Source organism: Eleutherodactylus coqui, chromosome 4 (genome assembly GCF_035609145.1).
Source record: "Eleutherodactylus coqui strain aEleCoq1 chromosome 4, aEleCoq1.hap1, whole genome shotgun sequence".
Taxonomy (NCBI): Eukaryota; Metazoa; Chordata; class Amphibia; order Anura; family Eleutherodactylidae; genus Eleutherodactylus; species Eleutherodactylus coqui.
The window spans coordinates 144,234,197-144,253,248 of record NC_089840.1 but is presented as its reverse complement, the minus strand read 5'-3'; the positions used below and the strand labels follow the sequence as shown (position 1 = coordinate 144,253,248).

The 19,052-nt window shown below is 45.1% G+C and overlaps 1 long non-coding RNA gene across 1 annotated transcript; it reads right to left on the bottom strand.

Moving 5' to 3' along the window:
* Positions 1-13,546: 13,546 nt before the first annotated feature.
* LOC136625758 (uncharacterized) lies at positions 13,547-17,833 on the bottom strand. Its single transcript, XR_010792576.1, has 2 exons — positions 17,480-17,833; positions 13,547-14,986 (listed from the first exon to the last, which is right to left on the bottom strand). It is a non-coding gene; the product is annotated as an uncharacterized lncRNA (long non-coding RNA).
* Positions 17,834-19,052: the final 1,219 nt, after the last annotated feature.

Below are 19,052 nucleotides of genomic sequence, written 5' to 3'. Positions count from 1 at the left end.
CAGGAGTATAGGCGGACCCAAGTAACATTTCTGTAGCCAAAGTATAGACGGACCCCAGTGATATTTCTGTAGCAAGAGTATAGGCGGACCCCAGTAACATTTCTGTAGCCAAAGTATAGGCAGACCCCAGTAATATTTCTGTAGCAAGAGTATAGGCGGACCCCAGTAACATTTCTGTAGCAAAAGTATAGGCAAAACCCTGTAACATTTCTGTAGCCAAAGTATAGGCGGACCCAGTAACATTTCTGTAGCAAGAGTATAGGCAGACCCCAGTATAATTTCTGTAGCAGAAATATTGGCGAACCCCTGTAACATTTCTTTAGCAAAAGCATAGGCGAGCCCCTCAAACCATTCAGTAGAAACTGTATATGCAGACCCCTGTAACATTTCTGTAGCAAGAGTATAGCGCGAACCCCTCAAACCATTCAGTAGAAAAGTTATAGGCAGACCCCAGTAACGTTTCTGTAGCCAAAGTATATGCAGACCGCAGTAACATTTCTGTAGCAAGAGTATAGGCGGACCCCAGTAACATTTCTGTTGCAAAAGTATAGGCGGACCCAAGTAACATTTCTGTTGCAAGAGTATAGGAGGACCCCTGTTACATTTCTGTAGCCAAAGAATAGGCGGACCCAGTAACATTTCTGTAGCAAGAGTATAGGCAGACCCCAGTATAATTTCTGTAGCAGAAATATTGGCGAACCCCTGTAACATTTCTTTAGCAAGAGCATAGGCGAGCCCCTCAAACCATTCAGTAGAAACTGTATATGCAGACCCCTGTAACATTTCTGTAGCAAGAGTATAGCGCAAACCCCTCAAACCATTCAGTAGAAAAGGTATAGGCGGACCCCAGTAACATTTCTGTAGCCAAAGTACAGGCGGACCCCAGTAACATTTCTGTAGCAAGAGCATAGGCGGACCCCAGTAACATTTCTGTAGCAAAAGTATAGGTGAACTCCTGTAACATTTCTGTAGCAAGAGTATAGGCGAACCCCTCAAACCATTCAGTATAAAAGGTATAGGCAGACCCCAGTAACATTTCTATAGCCAAAGTATAGACGGACCCCAGTAACATTTCTGTAGCAAGAGCATAGGCGGACCCCAGTAACATTTCTGTAGCAAAAGTATATGCGAACCTCTGTAACATTTCTGTAGCAAGAGTATAGGAGGACCCCAGTAACATTGGTGTACCAATAGTATAGGCGAACACCTGTAAAAATCTGTTTACCAAGAGTATTGGCGAAGCTTGGGAAAATTAGTTTGCTAACAGTATTGACAATGGCCTCAAAAATTGGTGTACCAAGAGTACAATTGTACCTCTGAAAAATTGCTCAACCACAAGGGCAGGTGAAAGCCACAAACATTTTTTGAAGATACAGCTCGTTATTGGTTAATTTGCAACAGAGCCTGGAGGCAGCCCTCCGCAAAAAAATGGTTTAAGTTTAACTTTTAAAACTTTAAAAACAGATAAAACTTTTAAACGTTTTTGACAGAGCATTTTGGGCTGCATAGAAATTGGCAGTTCAGCGTGATGACATGCTGTTTTAGGAGGAGGAGTAATAATATCCGAGAGGAAAGGCAGCCTAACATGAAGTCAGCCATGTGTGCCAGGGTACCAGTACACAACATATCGAAGATGACTTTCAGGATCCTCCTCCTCCTCTTCCTCTACAGCCCATACACGCTGAACAGATGAGAGGCAAGCAGCATGGGTACCCTCTGCAGTGTGGCCAGCTGTCTCTTCCCCCTCCTCCTCCTCCAAAACGCGCTGAGATATAGACATGAGGGTGGTCTGGCTATCAAGCGACGTACTGTCATCCCCCGTCTCCTGTTAGAAAAACCGCAAAGCGTTGGCCTTTATGCTTAGCAGCGAACTTCTCAGCAGGCAAAGCAGAGGGATGGTAATGCTAATGATTGCCGCATCGCCGCTCACCATCTGGCTAGACTCCTCAAAGTTTCCGAGAACCTGGCAGATATCTGCCATCCATGCCCACTCCTCCGTAAAGAATTGCGGAGGCTGACTTCCACTACGCCACCCATGTTGCAGCTGGTTTTCCACTATTGCTCTACGCTGCTCGTACAGCCTGGCCAACATGTGCAACGTAGAATTCCAGCGTGTGGGCACGTCGCACAGCAGTCGGTGCTCTGGCAGCTGAAACTGGGTGGCAGCCAGGGTGGTCGTCCTCAGGGTGGCAGCCTCCGTGGTGGACTTGCGGAAATATGTGCAGACGTGGCGCACCTTGCCGAGCAGGTCAGACAAGTGAGGGTAGTTTTTTAGAAACCGCTGAACCACCAGAATGAAGACGTGGGCCAGGAATGGTACTTGTGTGAGGCTGCCGAGCTGCAGAGCCGCCACCAGGTTACGGCCATTGTCACACACGACCATGCTCGGTTGGTGGCTCAGCGGCGAAAGCCAGAGGTCGGTCTGCTCTGTGAGACCCTGCAGCAGCTCGGGGGCCATGTGCCTCTTGTCACCTAAGCTGATCAGTTTCAGCACGACTTGCTGACGCTTGTCCACTGATGTGCTGCCGCGCCGCGTGCTACCGACTGCTGGCGACGTGCTCACACTTCTTAATTGAGAGGTAGACGTGGTGGAGGAGGAGGGGCAGGGTTTGGAGGAGGTGGCATAAAACGCCGCAGATACCAGCACCGAGGTAGGACCCGCTATTCTGGGTGCCGGTAGGATGTGAGCGGTCCCGGGCTCTGACTCGGTCCCAGCCTCCACCAAGTTCACCCAATGTGCCGTCAGGGAGACAAAGTGGCCCTGCCCGCCAGTACTTGTCCACGTGTCCGTGGTTAAGTGGACCTTCCCAGTAACCGCGTTGGTGAAGGCACGAATTATGTTGTGGGAGACATGCTGGTGTTGAGCGGGAACGGCACACCGGGAAAAATAGTGGCGACTGGGGACCGAGTAGTGCAGGACCGCCGCCGCCATCATGTTTTTGAAAGCCTCCGTTTCCACAAGCCTGTACGGCAGCATCTCCAGGCTGATTAATTTGGCAATGTGCATGTTTAAAGCTTATGCATGCGGATGGGTGGCAGTGTATTTCTGCTTTCTCTCCCATGCTTGTGTTATCGACAGCTGAACGCTGCGCTGAGAGACATTGCTGGATGGAGTGGAGGACGGTGGAGGTGAGGGTGTTGGTGTAGGCCGGGAGGCCCTCGTGCCTGTGTCCTGGGAAGGGGATTGGATCTGTGTGCCAGGTTGTGACACAGGGGAAGAGGCAGTGGTGTAACCCGGAGGCGGTGAATGGCCTTCGTTCCACCTTGTGGGGTGCTTGGCCATCAAATGCCTGCGCATGCTGGTGGTGGTCAGGCTGGTAGTGGTGGCTCCCTGGCTGATCTTGGTGTGACACAGGTTGCACACCACTGTTCGTCGGTCGTCCACACTCTCACTAAAAAACATCCACACCTTTGAACACCTAGCCCTCTGCACGGAGGCTTGCCGCGAGGGGGTGCTTTGGGAAACAGTTGGGGGATTCTTCGCTCTGGCCCTGCCTCTACCCCTGGCCACTCCACTGCCTCTTCCAACCTGTCCTGCTGCTGCACTTGCCTCCCCCTCTGAAGCCCTGCCCTCAGTAGGCTTAGCAAACCAGGTGGAGTCAGTCACCTCATCGTCTAGCTGCTCTTTCTCCGAATCCTCTGTGCGCTCCTCCCTCGGACTTACTGCCCTTACTACTACCTCACTGACAGACAACTGTGTCTCATCATCCTCATCCCCAAAAAGCTCTTGAGACAGTTTCCGGAAGTCCCCAGCCTCATCACTGGGGACTTCAGGTGAGAGAGGAACCGTTTTTTCCCACTCATGGCAGGGACCCGAGAACAGTTCCTGGGAGTCTGCCTGCTCAGAATATGTCATTTTCATGGAGTGAGGAGGCTGGGAGGAAGGAGGAGCAGCCAGAGGATTCAGAGTTGCAGTCCCTAGGCCGGGAGTAGTGGACTGCGTAAAAGACTGTTTGGGCGATACACTGCTGGACACGTTTTCTGTCATCCACGACAGGACCTGCTCGCACTGCTCTGTTTGTAATAGAGGTCTACCACGCGGACCTGTAAATTGTGATATGAAGCTGGGGAGCCCAGAAACTTGCCTCTCTCCTAATCCCACAACAGCCAGCTGTGATTCACCAGGCCCAGGAACTCAGCCTGTGCCCACACCCTCACTTGGACAACCGCGTCCTCGACCCTTACCCCTACTCCTCATCATGGCGAATTAAGAATAGAGCAGGGCCCAAATAAATTACCCCACTGTACAACACTGACAACTGTGGCTTAATTCACCGCACACAGAGACTTGTAGATAGCAGAGGCTCTATACTGTGACTCGAAAAAATTAACCCACTGTCTTTCGCTGATACCTAGGGGTAAGTTACCGCTCGCAGAGACTTGTAGATAAGAGAGGCTGTATGGAGTGGGAGAAGACTCTAAAGCCAGTGGATAGTGCTGGTAACTGCGGCTAGCTCAACCCCACCAAGGAAAGGGTATTGTGAGACGCTCTGCAGAGCGGCAGAGCTGAAATACTTTGCAGTGGCCCAGGAAATATTACAGTACTGTTTAGCGGTGAGACCTCTGTCTAATGCACTGCAGACACAAAATGGTATAACTGAATTACTTTGCAATAGGCTAGGAAATTTTAGAGTTCAGTTTCATGGTGAGAGCTGGTTGTACGGCACTGCAGGCTGAGAACGCTATTACTGAAAGGCTGGGAACAGGCCTAGATGCGTAATACAAAAGTTGGTGCACTACTGCTCCTAGCCAGCCACAACTGTAAAGCACACGGTCAGATGTTGCCCTAAGAAGGAGCGTTGGGGTTCTTGCACAGAGGATCAGGACTGTATAACTTTCCCTAAAGAAGTCGCTGTGTCCCTAAACTCTGCATTTTGCACAGAACACACAGAATGGTATAACTGAACTAGTTTACAGTAGGCTAGGAGATGTTAGAGTGCAGTTTCACGGTGAGAGCTGGTTGTGCGGCACTGCAGGCTGAGAATGCTGTAACTGCAAGGCTGGGAACAGGCCTAGATGTGTAATACAAAAGTTGGTGCACTACTGCTCCCAGCCAGCCACAACTATAATGCACACAGTGAGATGTAGCCCTGAGAAGGACCATTGGGGTTCTTGCACAGAGGATCAGGAGTCCTGTAAAACTTTCCCCATATAGGCAGCTCTGTCCCTAAACTCTGCGTAATACACTGCAGACTGGGAATGCTATAGTTGAAATGGCCTGCACAACCCGAGATGCTTTGAAAAAAAATTGGTGCACTACTGCTCCCAGCCAGCAACAACAGTGATGCACACGATGTGGAGTATCCCTAAGAAGGACCGTTGGGGTTCTTGACGACTGGATCCTACTCTAACACTGTCCCTATAACAGCAGCAGCACTATCCCTAACCTCTGCCAGTATGCGTCTGAGGCGTGCCGCAGGCGGGAGCAGTTTAAGTACTCGGTGGTCACCTGATTGGCCCAGCCACTCATTACTGTGGGGGGGAAAGGACTGGCACGTCGCAGCAGGAAGTGGTAATGTCTTCCCTTCATGTTTATTGGCTAGAAAATGGCGTTAAACATGTGGGGAAGGAAATGCAATTGACTCAAGTACCGTGTGGTGTTCGTCTTGAGTAACAAGCTTCTTGAGTACCCTAATACTCGAACGAGCATCAAGCTCGGACGAGTGTGCTCGCTCTTCTCTAGTTGCCATTCCATCCTTTTCATCCTCTTTTTTATGTGGTGTACTAACATATACTGGCCAGACTGGAGCCTAAAGGACACTCTTTTGGTTTCTATACGACTAATGGATCCCTATTGATACATTTAATAAGTACATTCATAGCTTTCTCAACAAAATATATGGTGAAAACATGATGCAAAAGTGGCCTTAGGGCAGTAGAGTCATTGATTTGAATGGGCACTATGCAATGCTTCATTTTCCCTCTGTAAGCACTACAGGCAAAATGATCACTTTCTGTAGAGTTTCCCAACAGATAACAGTTGGCAAAACAGGCAATCTTCTATGAATAAGTAGACTACCATTGACTTTCCACTTACCGACCCATTCACACGGCTGTTTTTCCAAGTATGTGTGGCTATTATTCACAATTTTCTTCATCCATTCACGTGGCCGGCTGCAGCATATTCCAGGGAAATTAAGCGAATTTCCTCGGGTGAAAAGTACTCGGGTGCGCTGTGGGGCGGGGGGTTGCAGAGGGGAGTGGGGGGTAGCAGCGGGGAACAGGGGGGAACCCTCTCTCTCTCCCTCTCCCCCCCACTCTCCGCTGCAACCCCCCGCTCACCCACAGCGCACCCGAGTACTTTTCACCCGAGTAGTGAAGTACTCGAAAATCGCGGTGCTCGATTGCGAAATCGCCCTTACCGAGTACGTTCGCTCATCTCTAGATTCTGGCTTGGTGTTCAATTTCCAATTGTCGTTTTAAAGACTTGTTTAAAGGGTTTGACATTGATTTAAAGGAATGTTGCCAAGAATAACAAATAGATTTATTGAGGTGAGGTGTGGAATTTAAGGTTGCATTGCATTCATCATTATATATTTTTCACTGGTGTTATATTTTATATTTCTGCGTCATGTGATCTCATCATTAGTCCCTTCAGTCACAGCAGAGGTTGGTGATATTTTCGTTGCTACATTTTGTTTATAATTTGTGTCTTTATGTATATGTATATTTTTGAGGATTGACCTTTCAAACACACATAATTGGATGGATGTGTATTTGTTGGCATATCAGGTGATTCAAATAAACATGCTGTTCACTTTTAAATGCGATTTGATGTTTTTATCTCTCTGTTACGACTGAAGGCCCTTTTACGCAGAATTGTTCAATCTAAAGGCAGCCAACGACTGAACAATGAACACTAAATCATTCACTTTTTATTTTATGCAGTGTGGCTCGTTCACTTATCATTCAGTTTAAATAGAGCTTGTTCAGTCCTCATTCAATAAAACAGTGGTTGTCAGACACAGCTGAGGACCCGGAGGAGAAGACAGAAGCATTTTTTAACTGCTCAATGACCACTATGTAGAGAATGCAGGAAGCAGCAGTGCATGGGACCTGGCAGTGCATAGGACATGGCGATGAAGTGATCTCCGACGATCTCCGGAATGTCAGCTTTGCAAGGTCTTAGTTGGCCCTTGACTAGCTCAGCAGTGTCTACTGTCACACTAGGGGGATGTTTTTCCTTGTAACTGGTTGCTATTGATGCTTCAGCTATAGTGGGAAAGTGTGAAATAAGAAAATAATAATACAATGTGAATGTCCCCCCAAGGTCTTAGATGACCTCATGGAGGACATATGTGTAGAAAAAGTTACAAAGTTAAGTAAATAAATATGAAATATGAAAAAAAAAGAAAATGATTAGAGATGAGCGAACGTACTCGGATAGGCACTACTCGTCCGAGTAATGTGCCTTATCCGAGTACCTCCCCGCTCGTGCTGAAAGGTTCGGGAGCTGCCGCTGCTGACAGGTGAGCGGGGCAGAGCGGGCGGGAGAGAAGGAGAGAAAGATCTCCCCTCCGTTCCTCCCCGCTCTCCCCTGCAGCTCCCCGCTCCGTGCCGGCACCCGAACCTTTCAGCACGAGCGGGGAGGTACTCGGATAAGGCACATTACTCGGACGAGTAGTGCCTATCCGAGTACGTTCGCTCATCTCTAAAAATGATCTAACACTTGTACCAATATAAACTGTTTCTATATCCACCCTGCAATGTGAGATTCTACAAATTATATATCAAAATGTCCAAAACAAAATGATGAACCCCCTCACATAAATATGATAATTTTAAAAATAAAGAACTATACATTTTAAAAAATCCTTTTTTTTTGCTTTTTTTAAACAATACCCATAATAAGATGAAAAAAAGGGAAAAAATCAGTAAAGAAAATTATTAAAATACAGGTCTGTATGTGATGAAGAAAAAAAGGCAGCAAAAATAATATTTGGCAGCCCAGGACAAAAAATAGGGCCATAAAACCACCACATGGGTAAAATTACTAAAAAGTGCTGGTCCTTTATCACAGCCCATGAAAATAGAGCACTTTTTTCCAGCATGTCTGTAATTTTTGACACTTGTAGTAATTGAGCAGGTTATTATGATTGTAATTTTTATCATTTTACAATTCAGTCAATGCTGGTATCATATCAGTATCCAACCTATAAACATCTTTCATTATGATGTCCCAATGTGTCCAAAAGAATTGTTGGTTCTCTGTGATGTTTCGATAAGTTGTTCAGAATAACGGAAAATTCAGGTTGGCAAATCTGCACTGAAGTCTTGATAAGGGCACTAATAGAAAATGGGTGCTATAGGCTGATTAGCCAAGAGGATATATATGGTTGCATTCATCGTACCAAAGCAAGAGAGAATCGAATTTGTGTGTCATGTACACTTTCTTGCTGAACCCTAAATAGGACATCGGAGGGGAGAATGTACTGCTTGCCTCACAGGTCTGTATAGTCTGTACTAGTTTGTTCCAATAAAAAATGTTGTCCACCTCTTCATTATTAATGACCTATCCTCAGGGTAGGCCTGGATTGGTAACACAGGCACTGCTTCCACTGAATTTAAGGTAAACAGTGCCTGCTTTACCAACCCAAGCAGCTGCAATGTGTATGGAGCTGTCTGCATAACCCATTTAAGGTATCTAACAGATTTCTCAATTTAAAGTGGTCTTTATCCAAAAAAGGTCTTTTAAAGGTCTGTTTAAAATACTGTTTTCAAATACTGTATAATCCTTTTATTTTATTATGCTTTAATTTAAAATGATGTATTCATAGAGTATTCATGAAGGTTGCGGGTTCAATCCCTGCTTGTTTCAGGTAGCCGACTCAAGGTTAACTCAGCCTTCCATCCTCCCAAGGTCAGTAAAATGTGTACCCACCTTGCTGGGGTGTACAAGATGACTGGGGAATGCAATGGCAAACCACCCCGTAAAAACAGTCTGCCAAGAAAACATCACAATGTGACGTCACCCAAGGAGTGAGTCATGACTCGGTGCTTGCATCAGGGGACTTATCACTCCATTGCTGAGCAATGGTATCATAATGGGCAGGCCAGATCCATAAATGTTTATTACCTACTGTGATAAAAAAGGATAGTGGAACCACAGAAATTTTAAGTCCCAGGAAGAGTTTCAGGATGGTAAAAGAGGGGTCCAGCAAAGTACAAATGATCAGCATTGCCCATAATTACCAATCAGATCTCAGCTTTGCTTTATTAAAAATGTAGCTGTTGTTACAGGTAACAATTAATTTTAATCACAGTCTTGTGCATGACGCATTTTATATCTACAGATGTAGCATTGTTTGACTAGAGATGTAACCTGTTATGATAACTTTGTGTCACGGTTTGTTTCCCCTTTAATTGCTTTATAATGGGTGTTGTGTTAACCCTTTCCAATCCACTGTCTGACGTCGGAAGACATTATGATTTAAGGCTGTACAGCTCTGATGTTGGAAGACGTCCATCGGGGTTCTCTTACTGTATATTGCCAGCCTCTCTCCTGTCTGCACCTATCCAAGGTGTCACCTCATGCAGTACTGGCTTTAGCCAGCATATAGCACTGTTGTATAACGGCAGAAAAAGAGTAAGCCCCCTAGGAAAACCAGGATACAGATTGGATTGGAATGGGTTAAGACGAGAGCAATAGCTTTTATTTGGCTTAAGATATGAACTTGTCACCGAAAGCTATCACACTCAAATTAAACTTTGCTACATCAGTACCTGGTAGATGTGTTTTTTATCTAATATTGGATTGTAATGCAGATTCTTGAGTAATTGAGCGAGTGATGTCATCATTGAGAATCGTTCACTCCTCATTCAGGGTCTCACATGCCTATGGTAGTATTTAAATACATCTATAAGAAGCCAACAATGTTTTTTTATGCTAGCTGAGACTGAACGACGAACGAGAAGTGAACAATTCCTGTTCAATGTTCATTAGCTCATGTTTAAATCAAACAATTATCATTTACTTTGACTTATTTGAACGATTTTTTTCAAATGATAATTGTTACGTCTAAACGCACCTTTAGTAAGTGTAAATAAAGCAAGATGAATGATGACCAAACATATTATATCTTCCTGTAGTATAATTATTTTCAGTATACTACCTATTCCAATTATTTTATAGCTTAAAAAAGTATGGTTATCTTTTCTTAAAGGGTGTCCAAATTGAAGGTTTCCCCTAAAACACTGGCGTACATATAGGGGGTGCTAGGGGTGCGGTTGCGACCCGGCCCCTGAGCCCCTGGGGGCCCACGGGGCTTACTTTCCACGACACTGACTGACTGCACTTACTTTCACTATGGTCTCTGAGCAGGCAGGCAGCCTCTCCTGCACATCGGTGCTTCCTCCCAGGACCTCCGCTCCGACCCCTCCCCCATCTGGTTCTCCAGCACAGAGATCATCAGAGGGGAGGGGTCTGAGCGGAGGTCCTGGGAGGAAGCACCGATGTGCAGGAGAGGCTGCCTGCCTGCGCAGAGACCATAGTGAAAGTAAGTGCAGTCAGTGAGAGGGAACGTCCTCGGTATGATTAAGAGGGGGGAGGGGTGTTCTGTGTGTGATGGGGAGTGGGGGTGAGTGAGGGGTGTTCTGTGTGTGATGGTGAGTGGGGGAAACGAGGGGTGTTCTGTGTGATGGGGAGTGGGGATGAGTGAGGGGTGTTCTGTGTGATGGGGAGTGGGGGTGAGTGAGGGGGCTTCTGTGTGTGATGGGTAGTGGGGGTGAGTGAGGGGGCTTCTGTGTGTGATGGGTAGTGGGGGTGAGTGAGGGGTGTTCTGTGTGATGGGGAGTGGGGGGGACGAGGGGTGTTCTGTGTGATGGGGAGTGGGGGTGAGTGAGGGGGGTTCTGTGTGTGATGGGGAGTGGGGGTGAGTGAGGGGTGTTCAGTGTGATGGGGAGTGGGGGGGACGAGGGGTGTTCTGTGTGATGGGGAGTGGGGGTGAGTGAGGGGGGTTCTGTGTGATGGGGAGTGGGGGTGAGTGAGGGGGGTTCTGTGTGATGGGGAGTGGGGGTGAGTGAGGGGGGTTCTGTGTGTGATGGGGAGTGGGGGTGAGTGAGGGGTGTTCTGTGTGATGGGGAGTGGGGGGGGGGACGAGGGGTGTTCTGTGTGATGGGGAGTGGGGGTGAGTGAGGGGGGTTCTGTGTGATGGGGAGTGGGGGTGAGTGAGGGGGGTTCTGTGTGATGGGGAGTGGAGGTGAGTGAGGGGGGTTCTGTGTGATGGGGAGTGGGGGTGAGTGAGGGGTGTTCTGTGTGATGGGGAGTGGGGGGGACGAGGGGTGTTCTGTGTGATGGGGAGTGGGGGTGAGTGAGGGGTGTTCTGTGTGATGGGGAGTGGGGGTGAGTGAGGGGGGTTCTGTGTGATGGGGAGTGGGGGTGAGTGAGGGGGGTTCTGTGTGATGGGGAGTGGGGGTGAGTGAGGGGTGTTCTGTGTGATGGGGAGTGGGGGGGACGAGGGGTGTTCTGTGTGATGGGGAGTGGGGGTGAGTGAGGGGGGTTCTGTGTGATGGGGAGTGGGGGTGAGTGAGGGGGGTTCTGTGTGATGGGGAGTTGTAGTGAGTGAGGGGTGTTCTGTGTGATGGGGAGTGGGGGTGAGTGAGGGGGGTTCTGTGTGATGGGGAGTGGGGGTGAGTGAGGGGGGTTCTGTGTGATGGCGAGTGGGGGTGAGTGAGGGGGGTTCTGTGTGTGATGGGGAGTGGGGGTGAGTGAGGGGTGTTCTGTGTGATGGGGAGTGGGGGGGGACGAGGGGTGTTCTGTGTGATGGGGAGTGGGGGTGAGTGAGGGGGGTTCTGTGTGATGGGGAGTGGGGGTGAGTGAGGGGTGTTCTGTGTGATGGGGAGTGGGGGTGAGTGAGGGGGGTTCTGTGTGATGGGGAGTGGAGGTGAGTGAGGGGGGTTCTGTGTGATGGGGAGTGGGGGTGAGTGAGGGGTGTTCTGTGTGATGGGGAGTGGGGGGGACGAGGGGTGTTCTGTGTGATGGGGAGTGGGGGTGAGTGAGGGGTGTTCTGTGTGATGGGGAGTGGGGGCGAGTGAGAGGGGTTCTGTGTGATGGGGAGTGGGGGTGAGTGAGGGGGGTTCTGTGTGATGGGGAGTTGGGGTGAGTGAGGGGGGTTCTGTGTGTGATGGGGAGTGGGGGTGAGTGAGGGGTGTTCTGTGTGATGGGGAGTGGGGGGGGGACGAGGGGGGTTCTGTGTGATGGGGAGTGGGGGTGAGTGAGGGTGGTTCTGTGTGATGGGGAGTGGGGGTGAGTGAGGGGGGTTCTGTGTGATGGGGAGTTGTGGTGAGTGAGAGGGGTTCTGTGTGATGGGGAGTGGGGGTGAGTGAGGGGGGTTCTGCGAGCCGGCACCTGACTTCACTATTAGAGGTATGCTAGAACTGAGCCGCTGTTTTGGTGACTAAGGGCTCAATGCCACAGCCGTAAGCCTACAACACTGTGGGAGACCACCAGCATCTCACACATTTCCCAGCCATGCACGCTGCCGGCAGGGACCACATATGGCTTTGTGTAGCACTGCACATGCACAGGGGGATTCTTTTTTTAATTCCTCACTCTGTTTAGAGTGACAATGCGTATGGAAACAATGTAATGTGTATGGGCAGCATATCATACAAGTGTACAGGGCTCACGTTACGTGGTACGCAGAGAAAGAGAGCATGCTGGGATTACCACGTGTGCATAATACGTGGTGAAAACCTGGTCGTGCACATGAGCCCTAACATGTTATAAAAGTTAGCTCATGCTGTCTCCAATGTATGTGTGCCTGTATTATGTATGTGTATATATAATTATTTTTTTCTTTCTTGGGGAAGCAAAGCATGCCTTGAGGCTTGTGTTCTGGATGTTTTAAAAATCTAAAACCCCTGATTACTAATGATCCATTGATGGGTCATTAAAAAAAAACAGTAATGTAGCTAAAAGTGATATACAAGGAGTAGCTGTGAAAAGGAGTGGTGGGTGGACAGGTCTGGAAGGGGGCCCCAAGCTAAACTTTTGCACCCGGGCCCATGAGCCTCTAGCTACGCCCCTGCCCTAAAATGTTTTTCCTATGTAGTGCAATAACAGTCACATACTTACCTCTCCTTGCTCTGGCTGTGACCCGTGACGCTACATCGGGACTCCCCTCTGATGTCAAATTTACAGGCTTCCCCAGCCTCATCACAGGATGTCATAGACTCTGCAGTCAATAACAGAGCTCAGTGCTCAATCGCTAAGCTCTTTTATTGGCTACAGCACCTATGATGTCCCGTGAAAAGGGCAGGACTACAACATAGAAGGGGAGGATCGAGCAGTGCCATTGGACATAGCAGGAGTAGAGAGTATATATGCTTGTTAGTTATTTTACTGCATGGGAAAGGTGTTTTAGGGAAAACCTACAACTTGGATAACACTTTCAATGACTAGTAATGTTATTCTTAGACCATGCGCTATGCATAAATAAAGCCTCATATTCAAGTGAATGTACTAGTTGCTTAATCTAGAGATCAGCAAATCATGTGAAAAGATAAGCAGACTGAATAATAAATAGACCACAAAGAATCAAACTAATATTATTGAGTGAGTAATTTTATTGAATGCAAAGATTCCAGTTTTATTTTATTAGCCAACATCTGCCCCACCATAGGGAAGAAACTTTGACAAAAACATTCTGAACAGGCCTAGTACCCTTACATCTCTATTCTATTTCTTCTACAATTTCTTCCAATGGTTTCCATTTGTATATATTTCATGAACAAAAATATTTTCAGTCTTGGATTTACCTTCATTGTAGATTGTGTAGACATTGATACATGCCTGTTGTGCTTCACCCCACTGAAATCTGGTTATGTATGAGACAGACTCCGGTGGAATGAAGGACAGCAGAACACGTGGATTGTTCACTAAATCGATGACCAGCATCTGTTGTCATAAAAATAGGAAAAACAACATACAGAAATGTCATTTAGTAAAGAGCAGCAATCTTCTATATGCAATGGGTGAGTAATTGAGTATAGATACTATGTACTGTTCAAATGAACTGTTTTAGCCTGTGGCTATGGAAGAGTCTTGTGTTAAACTTCCATAACAAGGAAGTAGGTGTTGTAATTCGCCCAATTGTTGTTTGCATTATACATGCACTCTAAGATCTTCTTACATGTGTTCATATAATACTTATTTGGCAGACTTAAGAGTATTATACAGACCTGTGAGGCATAATCCCAGCAACAAGGAATGTGCATTTTCTTTCTAACAATTTCTCAACAAGGAGGCTTGTTTACTAATACTGTCTAAAAGTTAGTCTTTAAATGCGCCAGGTTTATCATAGTGTTTCTGCTGATCGAGAAATCTGTTGAATTTTAAGACTGTTAGTTGTCTTCATTTATGCCAAAAATTGTGCCAAAAGTTGGTAGCAATTCGCTGCAATTTGATGCAATTCATGGCACAATTTACGCCACTTTCCTTATCGGACAAGTCGAAAAAACTGTCTGAAAGTGTCTAAAAATACATAGTAGATGTGGCACAAAGCACGTTGAAACAGCTTGTGCCAGAAAATTGACATATTTCCAATAGTAAATAAGCCCCAGTGTGTGTATTTAGGATAGGGCATTTAGACTATGGGCGCTATTGGGGACACAGAGTGATCTAAGTCTCAAGTAAAAGTCTGCAAGAAATAGAAATAAGTAAAAGTGAAATAGAAGTTTTGTACTTTACAGTACTACAGTATTAGTTTACTTGACTCGATTTCTGGTGGAATAGGTGAGATATCCATAGATCACAGTCTTTTTTCTGGAGCTTGTATAACACATACCTTGCTCTCGGTAGCATTGGTTGCCTTGCCCTTTTATCTGTCAGGGCTTGTTTTAGCTGCATACACTTGAATCACCACCTTATATGGAGGAGAACTGAATTCCACAACATAGTCTGGGGCTATCTGAAAAGTTTCCATCTTCCGGGCATGTCTTAACCAGTCTTCACACAGCAGTTTCCATCGCATGATCACACAGTGGTCTAGGAATGAGCAAAAATAGCTGGAGGGAAAAGTCATACTAAAGAGCTTTAATGGTTCTGATTACGAATAATTGGTTTCAACTATATATATTTTTCTACATACATGTTTAGTGCAATGTTGTTTTCACCTAGCATACATGTTGTGTGCTTATGTAATAATTGTTATGTCATGTGACCCTGATTCAAATTATTACATGAAAACTTTTTCCATGAACATAGCCATGTATGTTAGTGAGGAGGAAAAGAACACTTTACTTCAATCAGCATATGGTTAACTTACTAAGTTATACAGGTTTTACCTACAGTATATAACAAATGTATTGAAATAGTAACACAAAGAAAATTGCACTTAAAGTTATAAGCAAAACTGACATCCTGAAACACACTATCTGACAGCCATCCCTAACAACTGATAAAAAGCTGATGTGACATTTTATATAATAGATTGCATTGTATAAATCTGCTTAGTTTTAGACCTTTCAATCATTACTCTATTTTACAGACCAATTCCCCATTTTTATTTTGCTCAGTTAATTTTAGAGTAATGTGATAAAATAGTTTATCTGCAACATGTTCATGCTTAGGAGTAGTAGTTCAGGAGAAGCTGCATTAAGCAAATCCATGTTTATACAGATAGATAGATAGATAGATAGATAGATAGATAGATAGATAGATAGATAGATAGATAGATAGATAGATAGATAGATAGATAGATAGATAGATAGATAGATATGAGAGATAGATAGATATGAGATAGATAGATAGATAGATATGAGATAGATAGATATGAGATAGATAGATATGAGATAGATGATATGAGATAGATAGATAGATAGATAGATAGATAGATAGATAGATAGATAGATAGATAGATATGATATAGATAGATAGAAAACAATTCCTACAATGGTTGTAGGAATGAAGTTGAGAACTCTATTAGTGTGGGGATATTCACATGGAAGATGATGTGCATCTCATTACAGAACTATTGGAGCTTAGATAACATTTTGCACTGGTAATTTTTAGAACTATTGCCATTAATATCCATGAATTTAAATTGTGTTATTTTTTTAATAAAGCTGCTCAGTGCACTTTATTTCCAAAGCAAGATGCAAAGAGCTACGATATAAAAGTGATCACATTAGATCTAGGAAACATATCAAGTTCCTTGATTGTTGGTTTGATTTTATTATACAAACATGCTAATATAATAAATGTCCAATTATGTTATTAGAAATGACTGTTAGTTACTTATTATTCCAGTTATACATTAAAAATAATATGTGGCAAGACTGCCCTGCAATATTGTAATAAGATTTATCAAAAGTTCCAGTATAAAGTTTAGAAGTTCTGGAGTAACTCAGGTGCGGTCTCTTCGGTTCCCATATTCAGTAACTTCTAATGCAAAACTCCTATCCATTTGAAAAAAGTCATACAGTGAAGCTATGCACTGAGTATGGAATCCTAGGAGCCAGACCCTACACAATGTTTAACTTTTTGGATTGTATGCTAAGCAAAGATTGCACCGTACTCTTCTATCTCTGAAACAGTAATTAAGCCTATTGTAATATTAGACCTCATTCTGAGAAGAGTCTCATTGCTGAGCTGTACTGCTGGCTATACACCTGATCAGATGTAGAAAGCAGTTATATATCTTGTTTTACAATAAAGGGGTTGACCCACTTCTAGCTGTTTGGTGGAGAAAGTGGACAGCTCCGTACATTGTTCAGTGGCCAGGGTTGGTATTGCAGGCTGAGTCCTATTCACTTCAATAGGATTCAGCCTGTAGTACCAACAAGGGCCACTGGGCAATGTATGGCGCTATCTTCTTTCTGCAGCAAAATAGCTAGAAGAGAGATACCCCTTTCACGCATGAAGCCATTGTAAGCCACTGAAAAGAAACTCCACCATAAGCAGCAAAGTTATCCCAAGTAAAGTTACTGATTGTGTGTTACTTCACGGACAGTAGATGGTGCACCAGAGTTTGTCCATGCTACTTGGTAAAGCAAAAAAAATGTAGCTCTCAATAAAAAGTAAAACCAGCATCGGATCTTTCAGAGATGAATAGTATTTTGGGCAGAATTATTGATAGTTGTACCTTCTGAGAACTTCATATTTTACCACCAGTATATTTAATTTACAATTGGAAGAACAGTCTTAATATAGAGGAAGAAATTGGTTATTAAAACCAATTTCCTGCTGAAAGTACAAGCACTTTATGGCCGTCAGCAAAGTCAATCTTGCCCTCCATTACTGGAGTAATCTAAACAGATAAATATAAATATATAAATACATATCAGTACTTAGGTGATCTGTACATTGCTGCATTAGGAAATCTGCTGACATGATTGTAAATGCTCTGCAGGGCAATGTCCCTCATCTGTAATGTATGTTTTCTCCAGGGAATGCCTGTCTTAATATTTGTTTTCATTCATCAGAAACCTTTCTGTAACTAAACAATCTAAAACCAGCAGACAACTCTTCCCCACTCACCTTTTCATTGAGACAAGGGACCAGTGGCTGAGAATCCATTCCTCTCTAAGTAGATAAAGTGCTGAGATAAGAAACACAAGCATGGAGGGGAAGGAAAGAACATAAAAGTTACTCTGCACAGCAGCCAAATGGAAATCAGCTTATTTAGTGCAGGAAAAGGAATTCAGTTGAAAAGACATTAAAGGTTGATTTCACAAACTGTTTCTTCTGCAAGTCTAATATAAACATCTAGATGTAGAAACAGAGAAACATGTCTGATGTCAGGTGGTATTAAATAGAGTTGAAAAGAAGTAAAATAGAAAATAAGTTACAGCAGAAAGGACAGAGTCAGGAGATTTGGCAGATGTTCCCTGCAGGAATGATCTGCCCATTTTCAGGTTAAGGCTTTTTGTATTCGTCTTAATTCAAAGCAAATCTGACAGACAGGATGAAGTGGCCAATCCAAAGGTGTGTGTCAGGGAGGGGTGGTGCTCAGGTGCTGCTTACCTGAGGGCGTGTAAATGATGCACTGCTGAAGGACCACACCCAAGTAAGAGACTGGGAAGATATTTCAGATGTCTTAAGGAATTTGGCTGGCTCTAAGATTTTCTGAAGTGAACAAATGTAGATTTGTAGATACTTGGATGCAGCATTTGGTTTTACTTTTAATCATGTGCTTGTATTAAGGTGGTTTTAGACAGAACGGTTATAGTTCGAACAAGCGAAAGTGAATGATAATTGCTCGGTTTAAACACGAGCCCACGACTGAATGGTCATTCACATTTCGTTCGTCATTCATTTTATGCAGGTACAGAAATCATCATTGGCTCGTTTACTCATCATTCCATTTAAATAGCGCTCGTTTGGTCCCTCTTAGAAACTTACAGCGAATGTGAAAGACTGAACAATTTTGAAGGAGCCAACGATGTATCTGCCTGTCCAACAGGATATAGTGTCAGAGTAGGCTGCTTGTTTGCTCATTCAAATGATAATCAGCTCATCAAAAAGGACAATTACAAATCCAAGATTGCAAACAACACCAATGGACTCCTTACTTCAACACTGGAATGCAACAGACCATCCAGCCAGGTCAACCACCAAGCATCGCATAGTACTCCACAAGTAGGTAGACGGCAGTAGGTCCAAATAGTCTTTTATTGCCCTAAACAGTGTATAACGTGCAAAGCTGTTCATAGAACTGCTTCAACTAGTTAAACTTTATCATTTTTCCTTTCCTGCTAACTATAAATGTATCAAGTAAATAAGCATAATTAGCTCTACTAACTATTAGCACTGCCAGATTAGTGCTCAGACATGCAAGCGCTTCTTCAGTCCTTCACTTGCTTAATGGTTGCAGAAAGAAGCTGTCAATCATTAAGGCCGCCTGCAGACGAGCGGGTCGGATCCGGCAGCGAGAATTCTCGCCGCGCGATCCGACCCGAGCGCCTGCAGGGACGAGCGCGTACTCACCCGCGCCTGGCGGCCCCGGCTCTTTCATGTGCCGGCTGTCGCGCAGCCGGCGCATGCGCAGACCGGAGCCAGCGGCCGGGTGAGTGCGTGCCCCGCAGAAAATTAGGACATGCCGCGGTTTGTT